Genomic DNA, 6957 nt, shown 5'->3' on the forward strand with positions numbered 1-6957 from the left:
AACAAGAAGCAGTCTTGTTGCAGACAAAGAATGGAAATTCACCTCACTGTGACAATGTGTATTGCAGCGCCCATTACTGTTTTTCTTTTTCTTTATTTACAAGTCTGTGTGTGTGTGTGTTTGTGCGTGTGTGTTTCTTTCTAGCTCTCTCCCTGTAACTCACTGGAGGATGCTAACCCATCAGGTCCCTTGGCTCCCTTCCATGGGATGATGTCATTTTAGATGACATCACCATGCAGTGTATGTGTGTGTGTTTGTGCTATGTGTATGAGTGTGTGTGCAGCCCCCTTCACTACACCCCCCCCCCCCACACACACACACACACACCACCTCCCTGCAGCCCTCCCTTTGCTTCTTTTCTCAGAGGGAAGGTGCTGTTTGACACACACCCGCTATACCATCGTCCAAACTGCCGTGCTAGCACAAGTGCTCGCAGAAGGCAGAGCAAGGAGAATAAGAGAGACAGACTGCCAGGAAGCCAGAAACACACACACACACACAAAAGAAGGAGGCGAGGTAGTCTTTAAAGTAGTAGTGGTGTGATCTGAGGGCAGAGAAAGTGGTGTGGAGAGAGGGGATGGGCTCTGAGGGGCAAGTCAGTTTAATTACACAATATTGGTCCTACTATAACACCACAAAGCCCATGCACAAACTGTCATTAGTATAAAAAAACCCGTGGACTGGGGAGTGCCACAGTCTGTGTGAATTGGTTTTTGGCTCTATTGTCTATTGTTAACATGGTTATATATAAGACTCAACAGTCTGGTCCAAAAAATTCCAGTAAACAAATGAGTTAAAAAGGAATAATTCAACGTTTTGGAAAATTTGAGCCTTTGCTTCCTGCTAAGAGTTAATCTGTAACCGAACATTAAATAATGGGTTGCAGCCAACAGCTTAGTGTAGTTCCCTTTCTTCCAGGATTGGAAGCAAGAGGAAACAGCTAGGGTAACAAAATCCACATTCCGAAACCTAGAATGCAAACAAAAGGACATACTTGATCTTCTTTATTTAGTATGATACATATAAAAAAAAACCAAAATGTTAAAATGTGGTGTAATAGTAATAGCTTGAAACATTTCTGCACACCACGAGTTCTCATTTTTGACTTTTGCTTGTATTTCACTAATGATAAACCTTTTGTCTTCTGTGTTAATCATATGTTTTGCTGACCCATCCATATACCTCAGCTTCCTTTTGAAGCTTAATATTAATGCAGTATGTTGGAATATCCAGATTTACAACAGAAAACCCCCCAAAATCTTTGCAGCATGTTACAAAACCCTTGATTTGGTCTCTTCAGCTAGTCAAAGGAGCTTCACAGACATATCTCTTCAGCTAATTTACCCCTTCATGGCAGCAGTATGTTTTTTTTTTAAACTCGCCTTTTTATTTTGCATTCAGGCTTAAAATCATTAGAAGCGTGGCTGCTTTGGGTGTCAGCTGGATGCCTTGCTAACTGTCTGCTAGGCTTCACCTCAGCTATTTCAAACTGATCTCTTGCCTTTGTCGTCTTGGTGCCTTGTTGTGTAGTTAATTCTACTTACAGCCTGTCCAAGAAGTCTGTGCACCAGTTTTGCTCAGTGAAATCTGACTCTTTTGTCTTTAGTGTGTCTGTGGGATGCACCAGTAAAGCTGGGTGCTAACCAAGCACGATAGTGTTAGCGGATAACTTACCCATTAACACGAGCTTCAAAATTTTCACAAAGCATTCATTAGCCAATAGATGATGTCAGTGGATAAGTTCATCTTCTATATACAGTCTACAACTGCCTATCGCTGTGAAAAGCCTGTTATTTGAAAATATAAACTATATTGGTTTCAGATTTGACTGATGATTAAAGTTTTCACAGAAGAACTACGTGAGCTACTGTTATCTTTAACACCCACAAATTATGAATGCATACATTACAAACAGCATATCAACATTGCGAGCTGTTTTACAATAAATACTATCGCCATGCAGCAGTTGACCTTTTCTAATTTAATTTTACAATTACAGGGTGACAAGAACGCTCTCAAATTTTTGCCTCGACTAATTTAGTACAAAGATCTTCTCACTCACGTCTTTCATATGAGTCTCAGAGCAGCAGAGGCACTCCCACACTGAAACACGCCTGCTCTTTATTGAGCACAGTTGGCACTCTGAGCCAATGATGTCATCCTGGCGAATAGGGCAGCAATATGGGGATCAGCAAGTTTCTGAAATAAGACACAATGGGGATAGACATCATGTTTAGTAGTAGATATTCAAACTATCGGGACAGAAAGGTGAAGTCGCTGCTTCTTTTGTGTTTTCCTGTCTTCTATAGAGGACAATAAGGAACTTTGTAGACTTTCTGTCCACAATGGCTGGTCTCAAATTACATATTGCAAGTCTCAAAATATTGAGGCATGGTTAGAGGTTTTCATGTGGTGGTGCGGAAGAGTTTTGATAAGTGGTTTTACAGTCTGGCAGTGAAATCTGTTGTTTTCAGCTGGGGATTGTTACATAGCGTGGCACAGATTGTAACCATCAGTTTGAAGCAATAACAGTCTCATTTTTAGAGGTTTGTATATGTGCTGAGGTGGGGGATTTCATTATCAGCCCCATAACCTATAACTAGGTTGTGAGGTCCGGGGATTTGGTCATGGCGTTCACCCGTCTGTCCTGTGAGAATAGGCCAAGGCCCCCGTCACCTCCACCTGCTCCATCCTCCAGAGGGGACCAAGGCTAAATTTAGTCCAACAAGGAAGCTCGTTTGTGGACGCGAGGCAGGAAAGAGATCCTCCAGATTGTTGGAAAACTAGGGCCTTCATTTTTGTGCCAAACATAGAGGGAGGGTATTTACTGCAAAAAATATTCCTCTTCAAGACCTGCAGTGTCAAAAGCAATATTTTTTAATATTAATGTGACATGACTTTAATCACAGACTGTATAGAAAAGATGTAACCACTTTGATGTCATGGCCTCACTCACATGAAGCCATTAATTTTGAGGATTTTGGCTAACTTGGTGTTTTGACCAGTTAAGGGGTGTCTCTGACTGAGAACCCACACATCCTAGCACCTTGTTAATCACAAAGCCCGGTTTTCTTTATTGGACCAGTATTTGCAACATGAATGTTGTCCCGTATTAAATTTGCCTTGAAACAACTGAAACCGTAAAATCATCAGAAAAAGTGTGGTCACAGAACAAATAAGAAATAGGCAGGTTTTCCTCAAAACTGCTGGCTATTAGAAATAATGTCAGATTAACCCTTTAAAGCCGGTTGGAGCAGGCTCTGTTTTGTAACTATTTTTAAATCCCGGTAAAACTGCAACCATGTAAGCTAGCGCAATAATGTTTTTGCATATGAAACCGGAGGAGTTGTACTTACATCTTATGCCATCAGCTTGTCCTAGGTCACGGTTTCCTTCCACGTATAGCTTTGCAAAAACTGCATAAAAAGCACTTGCAGCAACAAAAACATAATATTCCAGAAACACGCTTTGCCAATCCGATCAGCTGCTCATAACACCTCCTACGTTGGAATAGACGTCAGCGCGAACTATCGCATGTCCGCCATTACCTGCCTGAAACCGGAAGTGATGTTGTTTTCGAGGAAATGTAGTTTTTTGTTTTTTTTTACCTTCAGGTCCTTATAAGCCTATACTGGTGTTTTTAAAAGTTATGTTTGACTTTATGACTTTCTGTGTCGTTTCTGGGATGCTTATTTTCGTTTTTCCTGCAGTATATAAAAATTGGTGTATTTCAAAAATAAAACTATGAAGACACTCGAAATAAATTTCCTGTGGTGGGAAACTATTTTGTGTAACTTTTTTGTATTTACAGTTTTGCGGGATAAGCCTCTTAAATTTCTCTAACTAGAAATATATGTTAAAAAAACCAAAACGATTTTAAATTTTTTTGTAGTTTATTGCACGTTTTTGCAATTTATGTAATTACTATGCTATGCACTTAATGCATATTATTAAAATTTGGGCTATAATGGTTGTATTGATGTATAGCAACTTGAAATGCTCCAAAAAATGGTACTACAGCATGTAAAAATATAATATAAGCTCTGGTGGACTTGGTTCTATGGTAGGTCTTAAAGCATGTCTGCACTGGCTTCACTTTTTCTTTTTTTAATAGAAAGCGTGACTAAAGCCTAACTTGGTTGTCACTTCTGTGACCCTTAATACAGATTATAAAAACTCGGATTAGATATCTTATTATTTAGCATTGCCATGGTAAATAACTTCTCTATACATGGACAGCCAAATTCAGCAGTAAGTCAGTAAGGACCTTACAATAATATACAGAGAAAACTCCAAAATTCAGACGAACCCCTATGAGCATTCACTTTGGCGACAGTGGGATGGAAAAACTCCCTTTTAACAGGAAGAAACCTCCAGCCGAACCAGGCTCAGGGAGGGCCGGCCTGGTTGGGGACAAGGAGACAACTGGGCACAAAAGGCATTTTGAAAGAGAGTCAGTGATAAATAATAACTCATAATTAAATAATCAGAGATGCTAGCATTACTGTGGTCTAATTATCAGAGCAACTTTAAAATATTTAATAATAAAATCTTGTGTGTTTTAAATTTTTATTTATTTATTGTTTATCTACTTTTTATTACTCATTTTGCACGCTTCTACAGTCTCTCATGCAACAAACAATGAAGCATGTGAAGTCTGCAAAAATTGGTAGCGCATAATGCCCTATAAATGCAGTGCCAACAAGCAATGCTGTTTTGTGTTTCTGTCATTTATATTATATGAAAGCTCATTAATGTGAAAAAGAGCGTACCATGGCAGCATCCTTGAAACCTTTACTTCCTGTCTTGAAAAACAAGCAAACAATGTGCTGACCTGTTTTGGTAAATACTGACACTTCTGCCCCCCACACCCATTTTTTTTTGCACATTTTACGAAGGGAATTCATTTATTGGTGAGAAAGGATTGTGAGAAGAAGACTAAACAGGGTGGACATTTTTTTCAGTGTTGAGGAGGCTGGGCACGGAGTCCACCCAGAGTGAGATGTGTGTCCGAGCCAAAAGCTCACACTCTCTCTGTTTCGCTGCACTTCTCAAAATAAAGAGTTGTAGTGTGAACACGTGCACAGGCACGCACACGTCCATGCAGACACACATGCACATGCTCATGCGCACTCCTGCCTTGAATGCACCTGTTGTCCTATATGGCTCATGCAGCTCTCCCTTGAACAGGAGGTGGAGCACTGAGAATTTCCACCTGTGCGTGGGAGGTTGAGTACGATTGCTTCTGACTATGTGTGTGTGTGCATTAAAATAAGTGACAGATAAAGAGGGAGACAATAAAAGAGGTTGGATGACGGGATAACTTGAGTCAATTTTCCCCTTTTAAACACACCCTCTTTAACACAGTCCTCAGCCACTCTTTGTCCACCCTTCAAAACCCCCACCCACCAGCCTTCACCCTCTGGGCCTTAATGTCACCCTATCATTGACATGTTTTGGGTCATTTCATCTGATGGGATCTCCTGGGAGAAATTAGCATGTGCAAAAGAAAAGTCCACAGTTTTAAAAGCTCAGTGTTTCCAATTTGCCGCCACATGCTTCAAATTAGCCACGTATTTACTAAGGTCAGGCACTGGGCGCAGAGCCCATTGGGGAGCATGTGTGGAGGTTTGAGAGGGAAAAAGAGAGAAAGTGGGAGCCAGAACCAAGTTAGTTTGACTGACATGCCCCACCGTGGTCTTATTTACTTATTTAGCACAAACAAATGCACAGAAGCATAACTGTATCAACAAATTGTTCTCTTGTGAGTGCAGAGGTTCAACACAGGTCCAGAAAATGAAATCATTTTATTATTCAGATCCCACAGCCACATCCACACATCCTGCTAAGTGAAGACACCAGGCTCTGATGAAAGCATCTTCCTGAATGCACATGGCTCGTGCTCTTGACGCTGAAAGGAAACATCTTGCTTTTCCGGTTAATTACAACAAGTATTTTTTTGTACTTACCAAGAAAAAGAAATATACATAAGCCACAAAAGATTAACACAATGGCTTGAAATTGTATTTAGAGTTATTTTAAAGTGGGTTTTAAAGTTTTTTGTTATTTGGGGGTTTTTTTGTGTGTGTGTGGCACAAATGAATATGAGATTCTGCGGCATGGCTTTTGTCAGAAACCTGAAGGCTTGCAAGCTTATTATTAGGCATTTTTAGTCCTGGAGACTTGTTTTATTAGTTCTGCGGCCAAATGACATCCTTATCGCATCTGTTGTGTGTTTGTCTTGTTTGTATCACGACTCAGTCTTGGGTGAGGCTCCTCAAATGGTTTTATATGTGCACATGCCAGTTTGTGTGTGTGTGTGTGTGTGTGTATGTGTGTGTGTGTGTGTGTGCAAAAGCATGTGCACAAGCACACGCCTCATTGTGTGCGTGTGTATACGTGAGTGTGTGTGTGTGATGTGTGTGTGTAGCCAAGCCTAAAAGCATTTAAGCAGGAATGGGAGAGGGTCTGGAATCCTGGGATGACATCATTATCCATGATGTCATTTCTGCAGGGTGACTTTGGCACATGTGATTGCCTGGGTGAGGTCACACTTTCTCGTCTAACTCTCTGTAATTGACAATGAAACAGCGGGTCACTTCTGCAGATTGAGCCATGTCAATTAGGTAGTCAGAAGTTAAAGTTTTAAAAGGTGCTATCAAGCTTTTTGTTTAATTTGCCGTTACAGACATTTCTGTCATTTTCCTTTAATTGACCAGCACATGGAAAAATTTTGGATCGAGATCTGGATTTAATATTTACTCAGTTTTGATTTCGACATAAATGTTGTGTTAATATGAGAATTTATGATGTGTGTTTTTGTGCTTTGTGCAGCCTGCTGCTTGTGCGCAGTTACTGTATGACAGTGGGCGGTTTCTCCACGTGCTTTCTGACACCAGCCAATTATTACTATGGGTTTATTAGAATGGTAACAATCTTTGAGCTGAAAGAATTTGT

Source organism: Rhamphochromis sp. 'chilingali', assembly GCF_963969265.1.
Source record: "Rhamphochromis sp. 'chilingali' genome assembly, chromosome: 14".
Classification (NCBI taxonomy): Eukaryota; Metazoa; Chordata; class Actinopteri; order Cichliformes; family Cichlidae; genus Rhamphochromis; species Rhamphochromis sp. 'chilingali'.